Source organism: Lissotriton helveticus, chromosome 12 (genome assembly GCF_964261635.1).
Source record: "Lissotriton helveticus chromosome 12, aLisHel1.1, whole genome shotgun sequence".
In the NCBI taxonomy this organism is placed as follows: Eukaryota; Metazoa; Chordata; class Amphibia; order Caudata; family Salamandridae; genus Lissotriton; species Lissotriton helveticus.
In genome coordinates, this window is record NC_136073.1 from 851897444 (window position 1) to 851917507 (window position 20064).

General features: G+C 47.4%; 1 protein-coding gene across 3 annotated transcripts in view; it reads left to right on the forward strand.

Moving 5' to 3' along the window:
• PIAS4 (protein inhibitor of activated STAT 4) overlaps nucleotides 1–20064 on the forward strand; it is a 155070-nt gene that overhangs the window by 79629 nt on the left and 55377 nt on the right. The gene's annotated exons all lie outside the window — the stretch shown is intronic.

A 20064-nucleotide genomic window follows, 5' to 3' on the forward strand; every position in this document is an offset into this window, starting at 1 on the left:
ACTATGGGGAGGAAGAGGAAAGCAGGACGGACACCGAGTCGGCACCCTCTGACCTACAGGAGGTAGATTACATAGATGTCGACACCGACAGCCCGGAGGAGGTGGTCGACACTTACCCCTCGAGGCCCTCGCCGCCGGACGACATCGGGGCCTACAACTCGGTGATACAATCTGCCGCAGCAGCTTTCAAGCTCAAGCTCGACGAAGAGAAGCAGAAAGCAGACTTCCTTCTAGAAACATTTCTTCCAACACAAACGAGGAGCCAGTTCCTTCCAATGCTCGAAAGCGTCCTGGCTCAGGGGAAGGAAGCATTCAGGGAGCCCGCAACATGCAAGGCAGTAACTCCCAGAACCGAGAAGTACAAGCATTCCACAAAGGACCCGGCCTACATTCAGGGCACGGTCTCCGCAGACTCCATTATCACGGCCACAGCAAGGAGGGCTAACGTACCCACTACCTCGGGCCCGCCACCGGATAAGGAGAGCAAAAGGATGGATCTGGTGGGCAGAAGGATCGAACGGAATGCCGCGACCCACTGGCGCATGGCTAATTCCAACGCCCTGATAAACAGGCACATGTACCAGATCATGGAGGGGCTGGGGCAGTTGGTGAAGGACCTGCCCCAGGATGCCAGGCAGAAGGCCGAAAAGCTGGTTGAAGAGGGAAAAAACACGGCAAATTCTTGCCTTAAGACGGCCCTGGATGGGGCAGACACCGCCAGCAGGCTCATGATGATGGGCGTCACGGAAAGGAGGCACGCCTGGCTCAGGATCTCAGGTTTCAAACCAGAGGTGCAACACAGCATCCTGAACACACCGTTCAACGGCAACACGCTTTTCGGAACAACAGTTGATGAAACGCTCAGTCAACTGAAAAAAGATAACGAAACAGCAAGATCCATGGGAGCATTGCAGTTCAGAGGGAACAAGAGGGGCACCCCGTCACGGAGGCCCGGCGGGAGAGGCGGAAACCAGCCAGGTACATCACACCAGGCTTTCCAGCAAACGCACCAGGCAGACTCGCAGGCTCAGCATGGTCAGCAGAAGCAGTCCTGGCAGTACCAACAAAGAGGCCAGTCCTTTCGAGGGAGAAATGGACGGGGACAAAATAGAAGAGGGGGGCAGCAGCCCACCTCTAAGTGACTTCAAAAAACTCTGTGTTGCCCGCCCACAAAAAAGATCCCAGGGGGCAGCACGTACAGATGTGTCAAGACAAACTAGACACCTACGACCACATGACACCAGTGGGAGGAAGATTAAGATTTTACCTCAGAGTGGAGAGAAATCACATCAGACAAATGAATCCTCAACATTATCCAATTCGGATACTGCATAGAGTTGGAGGGGAGGCCAACAAGCAGAAAACCAAAAAGAAAAACACTAGCAAGCAAGCAGCTGCAGTGTCTTCAGGAGGAGGCAAAGGAACTCCTGCGGAAGCAGGCCATAGAACGGGTACCCTTCAAGGAAAGAAACACAGGAATATACTCAACGTACTTCCTGGTACCAAAGGTAGACGAGACAATGAGACCCATTCTGGACTTACGGTTCCTGAACAAATTCATAAGAACGCAAAAATTCAAAATGACCTCCCTGCAAGAGGTGCTCCCACAATTGCAGACCGGGGACTTCATGGTCACAATAGACCTCAAACACGCCTACCTGCACATCCCAATGAACAGAAAGCACAAACACATGCTCAGGTTCACCATTGGAGAAAGCCACTACCAGTTCACGACACTGGCCTTCGGACTAAAATCAGCACCAAGAGTTTTCACAAAGTGCCTCGCAGCTGTCGCAGCGCACCTACGAAGGCAAGGAATACACGTATACCCTTACCTGGACGACTGGCTGGTGAAAGCAAACTCATACCAAAAATGCAAGCAGCACGCACATACAGTGACGAGCACGCTCACAAGCCTGGGGTTCTCCATCCATTGGAAGAAATCATCAATGGAGCCGGAACAGGTCAAGATCTTCCTGGGAGCATAGATCAACACCTCACTGGGCAAGGTGTTCCCCAGCGAGAAGAGGGCGAGGGCGCTGGTGAAGGAAACTCGCCTCTACCGGAAGGGGCAAGCTCGGACAGTGAGGACTGCGAGCAAGATCATGGGCATGATGGCATCATGCATCCACCTGGTACCAAATGTACGACTCCACATGAGACCCATTCAAGAATGGCTACAGGAGCAATGGTCACAAGCTACAGGCGGTTGGGAGGATCTAGTGGTTGTAACGCACGCAGTGCAGAAGGAGATGGCATGGTGGACCATGGAGAACATAACAAGGGGAAAGCCTCTAACGCCCCCAACGCCAACAGTGACCATCACCACAGACGCATCCCTGAAGGGATGGGGCGCTCACATGGAGGAGCTCAAGGTGAGGGGACTGTGGACGCCAACAGATGCGGCAAAACGCATCAATTACCTAGAACTAAAGACAATCTTCCTTGCACTGAAAGCCTTTCAAACAAGACTGTACAAACACAAGGTGTTGATACAAACAGACAACACCACTGCGATGTTCTACATCAACAAGCAGGGGGGCACACAGTCAGCCCCGCTTTCAACGCTGGCGCAGGAGATATGGAGATGGGCCATCCCTCTCAAGATAGACCTGCTAGCCATACACCTACCAGGGAAGGACAACATACAAGCCGATTGGCTCAGCAGGCAGACATCGGCATCCCACGAGTGGGAGCTCAATGCTCAGGAGACAAGGTACCTGTTCGACAGATGGAGGACACCATCAGTGGACCTATTTGTCACACGCCAGAATGCAAAATGCCAAAACTTCGCATCCAGGCAGCCCGAGGAGGGGTCACTGGGGAATGCCCTATGGATAGATTGGTCAAAGACATTTGCTTACGCCTTTCCCCCGATACTACTGATGCACAGAGTGCTGAGCAAGTGCAGAGCGAGCAACATGACACTGATACTGGTCGCACCACAGTGGGCGAGGCAGACCTGGTACTCTCAGATCATGGAGATGACACAGTGTGCACCCCACAGATTCAGCAGGAGGAAAGACCTACTCTCCATGCAGAACGGAGAGGTACTACATCCAGAGCCAGAGAGCATGAGCCTAGTAGCGTGGCTCCTGAGGACATAGAGTTCGCACATTTGAGACTACCAGAAAGCACCCTGAGGGTACTTCGGGAGGCACGAAGGCCCAGCACTCGGAAGTGCTACGTTGCGAAATGGAAAAGATTCACTATACGGTGCAGACAGGAAAGGCTCCACAATAAAATGAAGAGGGACTCCACAGTGCTAAGGTACCTGACAGACTTGCTTTAGAAGAACCTTAGCTCATCCTCCTTGAGAGTTCACTTGGCAGCGACAGTCGCCTACACAAGGGGAGAAACGTGCAGGAGCTTCTTCACATCACAGGTGGTGAAGAGATTCCTAGAAGGTGCGAAAAGGATCGCACCACCCAAGCGGGTGCCGCCACCTGCATGGAACTTGAACACAGTCCTAACGGAACTCATGAAAGAGCCCTTTGAACCACTTCACAAGGCCTCCCTAAAGATGCTAGCTATGAAAACAGCCTTCCTGGTTGCAATAACGTCCTTACGCAGAGTAAGTGAGCTTCAAGCGCTGACGCTACAAGAACCCTACATACAAATACACAATGATAGAGTTGTGATGAGGACTGACCCACACTTCATGCCGAAGGTGGTATCGAAATTTCACATGAACCAGTCTATACAGATACCGAGTTTTTTCCAAAAACCAACAACAAGCGCAGAGCGAGCTCTGCACACCCTGGACGCCAGAAGGGCAGTCATGCACTACATTGAAAGGACAAAGGGACACAGGAAAACAAAACAGTTTTTTGTGTCATTCGCAAACAGCTTCATGGGGAAAGCTGTAACCAAAAAGACCATTGCACGATGGATCGCACAGACAATTCAACTCTGCCACAAGCGTGCAGGACAAGAACTGGCAGAGGGGACACGTGCCCACTCCACCAGGAAGAAGGGCGCTACAATAGCCTTCCTGGCTAACACACCCATAGAGGACATATGCCTGGCGGCAACATGGGCTTCGGTGCACACGTTCACGAAGCACTACTGTGTGGACATACAAATGAACAAGGAAGCTCAAGTTGGACAGAAGGTGCTACAGCACATATTCAACACCCAACGCTCATCTTCCACCCAGCCGCCACAGAGATGAGAAACCGCTACAAAATCTATGCACAGCATAGTGAATCCAGAAAGATTCACGCTGCAAAACTAATAGTTTTCTTACCTGTCGGTGAAGTTTTGCAGCTTGAAGATCTTTCTGGATTCACTAGCGAACCCACCCACCTCCGCCAGAAAGATGAGGCTGGAGAGAGAAGAGGTGGTTAACTAAAGAAAGGACTTTAAAAGTACAAAGCGGTAAAATACCAAATAAATAGAACATTGCCATTACTTCGGAAACGAAAGAAACACGGGAAAAAAAGAACCCGAAGATGGCGCCCAAGAGTGGGTGCTTCCGCAGGAAGCATGCCGACGTCACCGGAAATACACCCAAGGGGGTGTGACGCCGACGCCCACCTGGGCTAAGAAAAGAAAAAAAAAAGACTACGAATCCGGACCCAACCACAAGACCGCGGAATAATGCACAGCATAGTGAATCCAGAAAGATCTTCAAGCTGCAAAACTACACCGACAGGTAAGAAAACTATTCGTTACTCCACCAATCACTTGGAGTTACTAGCAGTATTCCTAGCACTAAAAGCTTTCCAAAAGCAAGTAGCAAACAAAGCTGTGTTAGTGCGCACGGACAACTTGACAGCAATGTATTACATACAGAAGCAAGGAGGCACGCACTCCCTGCAACTATCTCAACTAGCACAAGAAATATGGAGGTGGGCCATACCTCAGAACATATTCCTTATACCCCAACATGTCCCAGGAGTACAAAATACTATAGCGGATCTGTTAAGTGGTCAAACACAACAGACCCACGAGTGGATACTTCATACGCAAGTTCTTCAGCCATTCTTTCAGAGGTTGGGACCACCTCAGATAGACCTCTTTGCCACCCATGAAAATGCAAAATGCCCAAGCTTCGCAGCCAGATATCCACCCCCACTGTCCAAAGGCAATGCGATATGGATGAATTGGTCAAACAGATTTGCGTACGCTTTTCCACCTCTACCACTCATGCCACTAGTAGTACGCAAACTACAGCAGCATTCTCTGACCCTCATCCTAGTTGCTCCAACGTGGGCCAGACAACCGTGGTACACCACACTGCTACAACTGTCTGTAGTACCACACCAAAAACTGGACCTGTATCCACATCTCTTAACACAGAACCGTGGAGAGATCAGACACCCGGACCCAGCTCAGCTCAATCTTGCAATCTGGTTCCTGAAGTCCTAGAATTTGGATATCTGAACCTGCCTCCAGACTGCATGAATGTCATTAAAGAAGCTAGACGTCCTACCACTAGGGCATTTTATGCAGCCAAGTGGAAACTATTTGTAATTTATTGTCATAACAACGACATTAATCCTTTAGATGTGGCTATTCAACACATCATAGGTTACTTACTGCATCTTCAAAGATGTAACTTAGCCTATATGTCTATTAGACTACATCTTGCTGCAATAGCAGCATATCTGCAAAACAGACAACATATATCTCTGTTCAGAGTGCCTGCCATTAAAGCCTTTATGGAAGGCTTTAAAAGAATAATTCCTTTCCAGAGTACCACCTTCACCTGTATGGAATTTAAACGTCGTTCTCACACGGCTAATGGGGCCTCCCTTCGAACCCCTGCACAAATGTGGAATTACAATTTTTAACCTGGAAGGTTGCGTTCCTAGTAGCTATTACCTCCCTGCGCAGAGTTAGTGAACTACAAGCACTAACCATTCAAGAACCCTTTTTGCAAATGCATCAAAATAAGGTGGTTCTGTGTACCAATCCAAAATTCCTGCCTAATGTAATTTATCCAGTATTATGGGTGTCTTTCATAGATTCACATGCCTGAATCATTCCCCGTCGTCGAGATGGGAGCCCCGGTAATAGAAAAGTAATGTCCTATAGACATACATAGAGAAAAATAGGCCTAAGGGCCTTGCCTTAGTAGCCTATCTATGTCCTTTTGTGAAAAGGACCAAATTTCCAAAGGTAGCCAATCAGCTACCACCTCCGTCTAGAACCTTCCTGCCAGGAGCCTCAGTCTCTCAGATTTTCTACCGCACGTTGTGCTAGGGAGTCCCCACCTGAGCTCTCCTCAGGTTTCTTCAAATTCTTTACTTTCTTCACAAAAACTTGGATTCTACTTCAAATATGGCTGAACAACAGAAAAGAGGACTATTCAGAGCTTGTTCTTCTTGTGGCAAGAAGAGACTGCACGTCGACGACAAGCATGAGACTTGCCTCTACTGCCTCTACCCTGACCACACAGTAAAGGACTGCAGGGTATGTAGAACATTCTCTACCAAAACCCTTAAGGATAGAGAAGGCAGACTGCTCCTCTGGCTAAACAGACTAAAAACCAGAGATGTTGAGGTGCTCTCCTCGGAGGGCAGTGAAATGGCTTCAGTTTCCTCAAAACTGTCCTTAAAAAGGCCAAGGGAGGCTTCCCCTGGCCATCCAGACGTCCCTCACAAAAAGACTACTTCAAAGTCTTCTGAGGCAAGATCTGATACGTCTGTGAAGGATGCTGCAACCTTCAGAAAGCCATCGCAGTCCTCGTCGTCTACTTCGATGACATTATCTTCAAGAAAAACGAACTATGTTTCCACATCGACGACGACGATCTCGACGACGGTGGCATCGTCAGCCTTGACTTCAACGACGACGACCACCCACTCGTCGACGACGGGTAAGCCAATATCGTCGATTGTACTTATTAAAAAACAGCAATCGTTTGTCAAAACTCCGTCGTCATCTCCGTCGACGTTGACAAAACAGAAAACACCGACATCGTCGACGAGAATTCAGTCGACGTCCACCGCATCGTCGACGAAGACACCGACGACGGTAGGAGCACCGCCGACGACAACTACACCGTCGACGGCTACTACGACGCCGACGACAAAACTGCCGTCGACGTCCACGACGACGGCGAAGGCACCGTCGACGACCGCATCGACGGCGAAGGCACCGTCGACGCCAACTCCGTCGACGGCGAAGGCACCGTCGACGGCTACTCCGTCGACGACCGCCTCGTCGACGACAGCTTCATCGGCGAAGGGACACTCGACGCTTGAAAAGCGATCGACGGCGATACCGTCGACGACCTCGTCGACGACCTCGTCGACGACGACATCATCGACGCCATGGAAAAAAGCGGAGTTAATTCCATCAAAAAAGGTCACCAAACTCCCTATTACGCCCGAATTAACATCACCCAGTAGGGTTCAATCACTGCTTCCTTCTCACATACTTCAAGCTGACGAATCAGATGATGACCACTTCGAACAAGCTACTAGCCCGTCAGATCTCAACGTCAAATGCCAGAGTACTGACGATGACGGAGATGATGTTATATTTACGGAAGAAACTATTCAGGCTCAGGTACATACTCAAGTCACTCCAATGATCGTATTACCGGCCGAGATAGTTCAGGATCTTCAATTCCTGATCACAGACTATAAAAAGAGATTCCCAGAATCGTCAGCGACACCATCACATGGCAATTCTCAAGAATCTTCCACACAGCAAAGATCACCAAGGGCAAGACCAACGCCTTTGGTTATTCCTCAAGATACTGAACAGGTTCACAACATACAATCCTCTGATGATGACGACGAACTTCCTGAGGAAGGTGAGGTTAGAGATGACCTCTCTCAAAACAGAGATGATGAGGATTACGTTGCTCATTCTCCGGCCACACCGGAGCCCAGCACATCAGACTCTCCACCAGTGGATATCGGTGGATTCCACAATTTAATAGAGAGAGCGGCCACCAGATTTCACATGGCAATGGAAACAAAAGTAACAGATTGTTTCTTGTATGACTTCAAAGACCCCATAAGAAAGGAGGCACGATCCATTCCCATAATAGAACATATCTGGGAACAGGGGCTACAACTCATGCAAACACCTGCATCTGTTTCAATAGTGGTCCCTAGACTGGACAAAAAATATAGGGCTCCGTCAACGGCAGCCACTTGTTTTAATTCACATCCAAAACCTGATTCGGTCGTCACTCAAGCCGCCCAGAAGAACTCCAGAAACCCATCCTCGCCACTCTCAGCACCACCAGACAAGGAGGGCAGGAAATTGGATGGCATAGGCAAACGCTTCTCCACAACGTCAGCCATGACGGTCAAAGTGGCCAACGCCATTGCTCTGCTGGGCAGATACAATAGGCAACTATGGGAAGATATTGCTCCATATCTCACGCACGTGCCTGATGACTTGAAAAATGAGGTCCAGGCACTCCTTCATGAAGGTCAAATATCGGCATCAGAAATCATAGACTCAGCTGTCGATGTCGCCATGACAGGCTTCAGACAGCTTGCAGGTGCCGCAGTTTTGCGCAGGCAAGGTTGGCTCAAAGCGACGTCCTTCAGACAGGAAGTACAAACCAAAGTTGTAGATATGCCCTATGACGGACAACTACTATTTGGTGCTAAAATAGATGAAGCCTTGCAGACGATAAAGAAAGACACCGATACTGCAAGGGCTCTCGGGACTTTACAATTCAGGAACCAGTCCTTTCGAGGGCACAGAGGACGAGGACAATCCACGTACAGAGGATCTTATCAAGGCAAATCCACATATAATCAAAATCGCTCCCAATATCCACAGCGGCAGCAACAACAAAGTCGTCAGACCCCCTACGGGAGACCGAACTTCAGAGGCAAATCGCAAAAGAAAACGGCTGGCGGAAGACAATGACCAATTCCCGCAGCCAGTCCCCCCACCGTCCGGTCCGCTCAAAATTGGTGGCAAGCTAACACATTTCCTCCAAAATTGGAAAAGGATTACGACGGATCGGTGGGTACTACAATTGATTCAACACGGTCACACCTTGGAATTCAACTCCATCCCACCGTTCACCCCTCCTCACAAACATCATCACAGACACCTTCGTCTGTTACTGCAGGAAATCTCTTCCATGATAAAAAAGGGAGCAATAGAGCGAGTCCCATCTGCTCAAAAGGGAAAGGGATTTTATTCCCGCTTCTTTTTAATCCAACAGAAAAAGAAGAAATGGAGGCCCATTCTAGATCTCAGGGCACTCAATGCCTTCCTGAAAAGCCAATCGTTTCGTATGGTGACTATCCAGGAAATCTTAGGCTCCCTGGAGGAAGGAGACTTTATGACATCTTTGGACCTGCAAGATGCATATTACCATGTCCCAATACACAAACGACACAAAAAATTCCTACGATTCGAAGTAGCAGGTCTCCATTACCACTTTTGTGTCCTCCCATTTGGCCTCAAATCAGCACCTCGCATTTTTACAAAGTGCCTGGCTCCTGTGGCAGCTTACCTGAGACAACAGAATCACCAGGTCTTCCCCTACCTAGACGACTGGCTGGTGAAAGCACCGTCTCTCACGGACGCACAGCTGTCTTCCAACGCCTGTCTCAACATTTTCCGGAACCTGGGTTTGACTCTCAACTTCGAAAAATCTACTTTACAACCCACCAGGATAATAACATTTCTGGGGGCCACTATAAACACCATTTCCTCCAAAGCTTTCCCATCTCTGGAAAGAAAAAACAAACTGATGACTCTAGCTACCGCGATAGCTTCAAAACCAACCATCAAAGTAAGGATTTTCAAATCTCTTCTAGGGATGATGTCTTCCTGCATTCTACTCATCCCTCACTGTCGGCTCAGAATGCGCCCCCTTCAGGAGGCCCTGACCAAACAGTGGACCCAATGTACAGATTCCTTCGAGGATCACATAGTCGTCACTCGACAGATATCCGAGACGCTGGGCTGGTGGATGAAGCACAAGAACCTATCCAAAGGTCTCACGTTCTTGTTACCAGAAACTCCACACGTCATAACGACGGACGCTTCTCTCGAAGGCTGGGGTGCAGTCCTTCAAGACTTACAAATCAGCGGCAGATGGTCGGAGCAAGAGAAGGCTCTGCATATCAACCTCCTAGAACTACGTGCAGTCCTTCACTCCCTACAGGCATTCCTCCCTCGCATCAAAAATTCTGCAGTGCTAGTGAGGACAGACAACACGACCACAATGCACTACTTAAACAAGCAGGGAGGGACACGCTCGCTGACGCTGTCTCGCGAATCACAAAAAATTTGGAGCTGGCTACTGCTCAACAACATCACATTAACATCGGAGTATGTCCCAGGAAAAGACAACGTCATAGCAGACGCTCTCAGCAGACAGAGGTCAATGTCCCACGAATGGGAACTGAACCAGCAAGTTCTAGACAACATCTTCTCGGCATATGGAACACCTCAAATAGACCTCTTTGCCACCAAGGAGAACAAAAAATGCCAAAGCTTCGCAAGTTGGCATCCCCAACAGGGGTCATTAGGAAATGCATTTTCCATCGCATGGCGCAACGTGTTTGCGTACGCGTTTCCGCCATTTCCCCTGATCAGCAGAGTCATCCGGAAGATGAAAATGGAGCATTGCACATTGATTCTCATGGCCCCATACTGGCCAAGACAACATTGGTTCGCGGACCTCCGACGCCTCTCAGTCCGTCCATCAATCCAACTGCCTCAACATCCTTCTCTACTCTCGATGTCCAAAGGCCAGATACTCCACCCGAATCTGACATCTCTCAGATTATCGGCTTGGCTCCTGAGTACCGAGAATTCTGTCACCTAAGCATCCCGCAGGAGTGCAAAGAAGTCCTAGCTAAAGCAAGAGCAGTTAGCACAAACAAAACTTATTCCTTGAAATGGAAGCGCTTTTGTATTTGGTGTAAAGACAACAATATACACCCTTTTAGAATCACTCCAGAGCAGATACTGCCTTATCTCCTGCATCTGGCCCAAACAGGTCTGGCGCATGCTTCCATCAGGGTACACCTGGCAGCAATCTCTCGCTTCACCAGGTCTTCAAAAGGCCCTTCACTATGGTCCAACAGACTGATAAAACAGTTCCTTAAAGGGCTTTACAGATCTTTCCCTAGACCAAGACGAATACCACCAACGTGGCATCTGAATATTGTACTCAATCAGTTAATGAAACATCCATTTGAACCTATCCATAGGGCTGAACTCAAATACGTTTCCTGGAAAACTGCACTTCTTTTAGCTCTAACATCAGCCAGAAGAGTCAGTGAGTTGCAAGCTCTTTCGATACAGGATCCTTTCTTGCAATTTAGAGAAGACAGAGTCATCTTAAGAACCAACCCACATTTCATTCCTAAAGTCCCCTCGGACTTCCATCTCAATGAACCGCTTGTGCTTCGCTCATTCTTCCCGAACCCAGGCACAGTGGCGGAAAGATCTCTTCACTCTTTGGACATTAAGAGATGTCTAAAATTTTACCTGGACAAAACGAAAGCTTTCAGAAAGACCAAACAACTTTTCGTTGCCTTCAGCAGGCCGAGAAAAGGCATGCCACTCTCCAAACAATCCATTTCCAGATGGATATCGGCAACAATTGCATTTTGTCATGACAAAGCCGGACGTCCATTACATTCCTCAGTCCGAGCACATTCCACGAGAGCTGTGTCCACATCGGCAGCACTATTCGCTGGTGTACCGATTCTGGATATCTGCAGAGCGGCCACCTGGAAATCGCCGCACACCTTTACCAGACACTACTGCCTGGACACGGAACTGATGCAGGATGCAGCTGTGGGCCAAGCTGTACTTCGCCATCTCTTCCAGTAAGATGAGCCTTCCTACTTCCCACCGTCCTGCAATGGTATGCACATTTATTTACTTTACTCTCTATATTACTGATGGTATCTAGTCACATGATATGTATTATCTCAGACTGTTATATTCCATCGCATATGTGCATAATGTATTGCTTGCTATTCTGATTCAGGCATGTGAATCTATGAAAGACACCCATAATACTGGATAAGAAATGCGTTACTTACCTGTAACAGCAGTTATCCAGTATTGGTGTCTTTCATAGATTCACATGCAACCCTCCCACCTCCCCAGGAAGGACTCATCTCTCACTACAGAGCATATCTTACGTCTACCTAGCTTGGTGCGTACGAAAATCTGAGAGACTGAGGCTCCTGGCAGGAAGGTTCTAGACGGAGGTGGTAGCTGATTGGCTACCTTTGGAAATTTGGTCCTTTTCACAAAAGGACATAGATAGGCTACTAAGGCAAGGCCCTTAGGCCTATTTTTCTCTATGTATGTCTATAGGACATTACTTTTCTATTACCGGGGCTCCCATCTCGACGACGGGGAATGATTCAGGCATGTGAATCTATGAAAGACACCAATACTGGATAACTGCTGTTACAGGTAAGTAACGCATTTCTTCTCCATTCCATCTCAATCAATCTGTGGAACTGCCAGTTTTCTTCTCGCAACCAGTCAGTAGCAGAAAGAGCTCTTCACACTTTAGATGTCAAAAGAGCGTTGCTATACTACACAGAAAGAACACAACCCTTTCGTAAGACAAAACAACTTTTTGTCTTTCTCACCGCCACACAAGGGCAATCCAATTTCAAAATCTGGAATAGCTAGATTGTCAAATGCATACAGATTTGCTACCACAAAGGTAAACGTACGCTATCTCTTCCTCCTAAAGCCCACTCTACCAGAAAGATAGGGGCTTCAATGGCATTTTTAGGGAACATTCCCCTAGACGACATCTGCAGAGCAGCCACATGGGCTACACCGCCCACATTCACAAAACACTATTGTGTAGATGTGCAAACAAAACAAGCTAATGTGGGACAGGCTGTTCTCAAAACATTATTCCAAACTACTGCAACAGATAGGGGTGGTCGCCGCTAGGAGTGGGTACTGCTATATAATCTATGCATAGTGTACAATCTGCAGCTCATATGCCTCGAACGGAAAATGCTACTTACCAGTATGAATCTGTTCTTGGCAAGTAGAGCTGCAGAGTTGTACACGTCCACCCGCCTCCCCGGCTACCCTTGTCTGTTCCAGTATTATCTTAATTAGATACAAATTACACGGGCATCCTTCCTGTACTTGCAAAGCTCCATCATTTCCCTAATGGTGAAAAACAATCTGGGGATGGAGCCGATGCCCATGCGCAATGTGGTCCTAAGGAGGAGTCACCTATCTCGTGACTTGTTATGTTATGCGTTTTTATTAGGCGCACAGATGCTCCAGCGAAGGAGCGTCCTGGCGCCACGGCAAGGTAGCAGCACAACACAACATGACAGCACACAGAAAAAAATTAAAAGCTAAGGGAACAAGAAGGTTTTCACCGCCCGGCGAAAGGAAAACAAGTCCCTAAGGGCGCGAATCGCCGGGGGAAGGGAATCCCAGAGCACCGCCGCACGGACTTGGAAGGAACGTCCGCCAGCTCTACTACGCTTAAAACGAGGGACAACAGCCAGTTCTAAATCAGCAGATCTTAAGGCTCGCGCTGGAATATAGTGAACCAGAAGTTTGGAGATAATCATGGCTGGAGACCCCTTAAGTATTTTATAGGCAACACAGAGGACCTTGAACTGAATCCGCTGAGCCACCGGGAGCCAGTGCAGCGAGCGCAGGGTGCTGGAAGTGGGGCACGATCTAGGTAGTCCTACCACCGATCTAGCTGCGGCATTCTGGATCCGCTGCAGGCGTCCAATTTCTGCCTGGTTCATGCCTGCCAGTAGGGAGCTCGCATAATCCAACCTAGAGATGACAGTGGCTTGGATCACGAGTTGCCTGGTGGCAGCATCAAAAAACTTAAGCACAGGACGGAGCCCGCGTAGAATGCCAAAACAGGCCGCCGTATGTTTGGTATGCCAGGCAAACGTAAGGGAAGGGTCCAACCATACCCCGAGGTTTTTAAGCTCAGAAACTGGGGTAGGTGTAAGACCCAAATCCCCTGGCCACCATCTCTCTCCCCAAAGTTCCGGTTGTTTGCCAAAGATCATGACCTCGGTTTTACTAGCGTTCAGCTGGAGACAGTTGGACGTCATCCAGCTGGCGACCGCCCACAGTCCTTGTTGGAATCTGGGTGCATCCACCTCGGCATCCCCGCTGATCGTGACCGCTAGCTGGGTATCATCGGCGTATGACACCATTGTCATACCCCATTGGCGGACAACCTCAGCTAGCGGCCTTACGTATAGATTGAACAACGTAGGACTCAGCGAGGAGCCTTGGGGAACCCCCAGATCCAGCAGATGGTATTTGGACTGATACGGAGGGACGGTCACGCTAAAGGTCCGATTGGCTAAGAAAGACCGGAACCATTGGAGAGCGATGCCGGTGACACCAGCCTCCTTTAAACGACGCAGAAGGATGGGGTGCGCTACGGTGTCAAAGGCGGCGCTCAGATCTAATAACACCAGCGCCGCCGTTTGACCCGCATCAAGCACGGAGCGCAGGTGTTCCACCATATACAGTAGAGCCGTCTCCGTGCTGTGACCCGCCCGAAACCCATTCTGCGTCATATCAAGGATATCAGCTTGGCGTAGATGTTCCGAGAGGACCGCATTGACATGCGCCTCAGTCACCTTGGCAGGCCACGGCAGGAGTGAAATTGGCCGATAACTTTCGGGCTTGCTACCATCCAGGTTAGGTTTCTTGAGAATGGGCCGGACCATGGCCTGTTTCCACTTGTGTGGAACTACGGCGGATGTAAGCGACGTGTTGATCAGAGAACATAGCGGTGAGATGTCATACACAGCTAGGTCTTTGAACACAGCCGGACAGAGCGGGTCCGCTGGGGACCCCGACTTCACTTGGCGGGCCAGTTTGCCAAGGCTTTTAGATGTTAAATTCGGAAAAGAGTGCAACTCCTCAGATGTCAAAGGTTTAAAAGGTGTGTCTGCAGAAGGAATAGCCGACGGAAAAGCCCGATAGATAGCATTGACCTTTTCCAAAAAGAAATCCGCCAATGTTTTACAGTGCTCAACAGAGCTCTGGTGGATTGCAATCACCTTTTTGGCGGTTAGGTCTTTCAACGCCTTGAAAATGGTTTTAGAGGGGTTAGCACTAGTCCGAAATTGTAAGGCATAGAAGGCAGCGCGGGTTCTGCACACTGCCCGGTGATAAAGTTTCACAGTGGCGAGGTACAAGACCTTTTTTTCGTTATTATAGGTTTTGCGCCAGGCCCGCTCTGCACGCCTACAGGTGGTCTTGAGTGCCCGTAATGAGTCGTTCCAAAGAACTTTTCAGGACAACAAACTGCAAACATCCGGGCCCAACACTAGGTGGCGATCTATGCATAGTGTACAACTCTGCAGCTCTACATGCCAAGAACAGATGCATACTGGTAAGTAGCATTTTCCTTCTCCAAGTGCCTAAAATCATGCTTGCGGTGCAATAGTAGAGGCGCCAGAATTTCAGTTAGCTGCGTGCATGTTGTGTCTAAGCGTGAGCCGATCAGCCTGAATTACAGCTAACATTGTTATGATAACCTTGGAGGCTTCAGAACTCACTGTGCAGACTAAGGTCGCGATGTAAGTCTAGGGATGTTGAAAACAAGCCATTCTCATGTGAAGATATTCATGCAGGCAAACTTAAAACAACAGTTGCATGCAGTGCCCTGTGCAAAAAGCGGCAAAATGGTGTTTAAACTTTTAATAAGCCTAGGCTAGCATAGCAATGTGCACAAGCAAGGCCCTGCCTTCACTACACTTTAGCTGCTGTAATCTTCAGTGTGTATTCGTTATCTAGCATAGCAGTTCTCAAAGCTGCTCATGCCCCTTTCCATCGCTTATGTCACTGCCCTATTCTACCTATCAGAGTTAGTGTCAACAATAAATACTATGTGCACCTGCTTTATCAACTACAAGGTTGAGTGGTGTAGCTGAGGAAACTGTGCCAGTGATGCTCCTTCCGCCTGGACCGTGCAAAGCCGAAACTCCACCTAAAAGCCATATGCAAATCAGTCTTGACCCTGTGCCCCGTGGGAACAGTCCAGACCGAACTGCCAGGCCAGGTCCTCCCTGGACCAGAAAAAAAGCATCCTGGGACCGGTTTCAGGGTATGTCACCAGGCTAGCTTGAATACAGTGGCACAGTGAGCAAGGGACCCATATCTGGCCATATTCATCCCACTTAGTGCAAGAAGTGTTACAGCAAACAAATGGACGCTTGTTTCCGGTCCGGGGGAGAATGTTTGCATTGTCAGCATTCCATCCATCATCATCCATCAATATGTAGCAGTTCATGCAGCAAACCACCTTAGCATCACCAGTTCTGAAGGACTACCCTCAAGGTATAACAGAGCACAGTGGGTTGAGATGCAGGAATTCCTACAACACCTTCCTGAATTATATAAGCTCGTTCATAATCTTTTATTCGGTTACCACTTGTTTGCAACCATAAAAAGTACAGAATTTTAAAACAATAGTTTAAATAGAACAACAATATTTGCTAAGCAAAAAAGCTTTAAAAGAAAAATACAATTTATAATAGATAAGCAAACTTGCAACAAAATTTAAAACTATATAAAGCTATAAAACTTAAAAGAAGAAAAATTAAATTAAATTGCATAAAAAGGATTACGCAAGCGTTAGAGATGAAATTTCTTATCAGTCATAAGCTTGGCGTATCTTAATACTTGCTTTTAAAAAGGAGGCTATGCACTTTGCAACATATACTGAGTCCAAGAGCTGTAGAGAAAAATGCAGAATAGCAGGACCTATGACCAGTTGAGCGAAGAAGTGGGAGAATCCAAGATTTTCGTAGTGATTTATAATATTTACAAAAGAAAATAATGTGAATTGTTTGAGTAGATAATCCATCACATGGACAGTTCATGAGGATACTTGACCAGTTTTGTATTTTTGGAAAGGAAACTAAACGGAAAAAGGAATTAAAACGAAATCTTGTCAAAAGATATTTCTCATAATTGGACAAATAATAATTTAGATAAGGTTGAATACCTTTGACAGGTTGAATTGCACAAATTTGAGAGTTCGAAGGTTTTGCAATCTGTTTGATTGCGCAGTTCTCTCAGATGGTCCAGACATATCTTTTTTTAGTTCTTTTCTTGAGATGTCTTCCACACTAGGTGGGTCATCAAAGTAAGCGCTGCGGCCAAGATCCTTAAAAAAATTCCCCACATAGACTAGCCAGGGGATCCTGCGCCAGTTGGTTAAAGCCATACAGTCCATAATCAAAGTACGTGTTAGGTGACACTCTGGTTTAGTCCATATGCGTTGCCATAAAAGAATTAGTTGAGAACGTATGGTATCAGTAATATATTCCATACCAAGCTCGTTATGTGAGGCATAGTTCGGGGCACTTTGTGGAAGAGCCAGCAAGTATTTGACAAACCCATTCTCTGTTATTTGGATAGAGTCTATTGGACCATAACCCCAAACGCCTGCTCCATATGTGGCCACACTATGGCATTTTGCATACTAAATTTTCAAAAGTTCGCCGGGTGCCTAACTTTCTCGAAAAGGAGACCAGGGCCGATGTTGCTCGCTGGAAGAGAAGTTTTCTGCTGGCCGTGGCCTGTCGCCAGCTTAAAGAGTAGTCCACCAGGATGCCTAGGTATGGATAGGCAGAAGTTTTTTCCAGTCTTGTTTTTTCCACCAGGATTGGTTTAGGATTCTTGACCTTAGGACCAATGTGCATGGTAAATGTCTTTTTTATGTTGATTTTAAGACCAAGAGAACCCATAAAGGAACAATATTTGTTAAGTTGTTTTTGGAGTTGATTCAGTGTTCGAGCGATAATAACCGAGTCATCTGCATATAGCAGTGTTGGTATAGGGCGATGATTAATCTGGGGTAGATCCTGGCTCCCTTCCAGCATGGCCTGCTCTAGTCCATTGGTGTAAAGATTGAACAGGAAGGGAGCCAGTACACATCCCTGTCTTACCCCCTTTCCTATAGAAAAAGGACTGAGCTCTCCACTAACTCCAAATCTGACACGTGCCGTGGCGTCAGAGTAGAGTTCACGGAGGAAGACTATAAGGGCTGGGTCCACCCCAAGGTCACTGAGAATAGCCTAAAGTTTAGAATGCTGGACACAGTCAAATGCTGCACTAAGATCAACGTACACAAGAAAGATATTACCTCCTTTTGCACCCATGTACTTTCCAATCAAGAGGGCAAGATTCAAGGCCTGCTCCACAGTCCCAAGACCCTTCTGGAAACCGTATTGCAGGTCGGTCCTGAATTATATAAGCAAAGGGGATCAGAATTAATGAGGGAAGGATTATATCTAATGCTACATTTCAGTGTGCTTTAGAAGCGGCAGGCATTAGTGTAGGGGAGGTCATCATGAGCATAATTCTTCAGTATTATGTTTCATAGATTCACATGCTTGAATCTTCCCTGTGGTCATGGTGGGAGTCCCATGGTAACAGCAATAGAAAAGCAATGCTAGTAGATTGGCCTTAGAAAAACCCATTAAAAACAGTAGAAATTGTTAACCTATTTGAAGCATCCAAACTTCAGCCAATCCGAGCAGAGACACAGAAGAACTCCTCCCCTGCAGAGCCCACCATACCTCAGATTTTCAAAAAATGTTAATGCCAGAGGGGTCCTGGAAAAAACTTTGTAGGCCTTGCAAATCCTGTGGGAAATCCAGGCTATATTTTGAAGATCACCACAAGGAATCTTATACTGCCTGTAACCCCCAACATAAGTCAAACCAATGGAAGTACTGTCATTCTTTTTCTGCGAAAACTCCCAAAGACTGGGAGGCCAGACTATTTCTCTGGCTCCAGAGAAAGGCTCACTCACACTGACCACAACCAAAGAACATTCATCTTCTGAAAAGTTCAAACATGTGGACTCTGCCAATGTATTAGAGGGCGAAATCCCATTCCAGGGAAGAAGTGCTGGGAGGCAGAGTAACTAGGATCATCCTAGACTATCTCTCTCTCAGAAGATCCTCACCTGCTACTCCTTCTGTTCCTGTGACACCCTTCCAAGAGCCAGTGAAAATTCTCTTGTCTACGGATCCCTTGTAGACGACAAAACAGCTGACAGCAGCTTCATCCTCGAGTGTCAACGATGGTCTCGACACCAGTGACCACAGTAGCATAGACGATGAGAACACCGACAAACGCTTCCTCATCGTCGAGCACTCAGACAGCAACTACATAGTCAATGAGACCATCGATGGCAACCCGCATAGCGCCAGTCACGTCTTCATTGTCGGCGCTTGTAGGAAGCTGGCTCTGTTTATGGTATTACCACTAGGTGGTTATACCGTACACAGAGTCTAGGTGTTCCCCAAAATTGTACAGGGTTCAATGTAAAACCCAGAGACTCAAGAAGATTAAGACCAATTTTCGAAAATGATACTTTGTACTTTATTTTAAGACCAAGATCTCAACAATAAGGTAAGTACGTTTTTAAACAGAAATAATTGACACTTTGAAAATTGACACTTGAAAACTTTTCAGAACAGTTCAATGTTATCCTATGGGTCGCGGTTAAACAGGTAAGTGAAACACTTAGAATTCCAGTCTTAGGGACCATAAGTCGGCACGGGTCAGGTGAGTACCAAATCTGCACCACTAGTGGCGGCCTTTACAGAGGGCAAAATCTGAGCTAGGCCCAGTTCTTTTGGTGTTGTGCCTGATGTCACTGGTAGCCACGCTCCTAATAGGGTATACCAGATGATTACATAACTCTCAGAAGGCAAGTAACCAGTAAGTGTGTATGGATGTGAAACTAAGATATACTGAAAAGAGATTTTGGTTGGATTTCCGTTGGCTAAACCTGCCATATAATAGATTCTCTTTGAAATAAGTTATTTTCTACTGTCAGTCTCTGCTGCTAATTTACTAAACTACTATGCCATAACAGTGCTGTTGGGTATGGTTCCCATTATACTGTACATCTGAAAGACAAGCTGTCCAACCTGGGTAAAGTACTCGCCAGTTTAAAAAAAAAAATGTAAGCTCACTGTTCATATCAGGTTACTCCTGTCATTCTTTCTTAACAAAGGGTACACCACTACAGGAACTTATTGAATCGAATGTGATTCTATATAGCTTGTCCTTTTTGAATGCTGGGTACTCCGTGAGTTT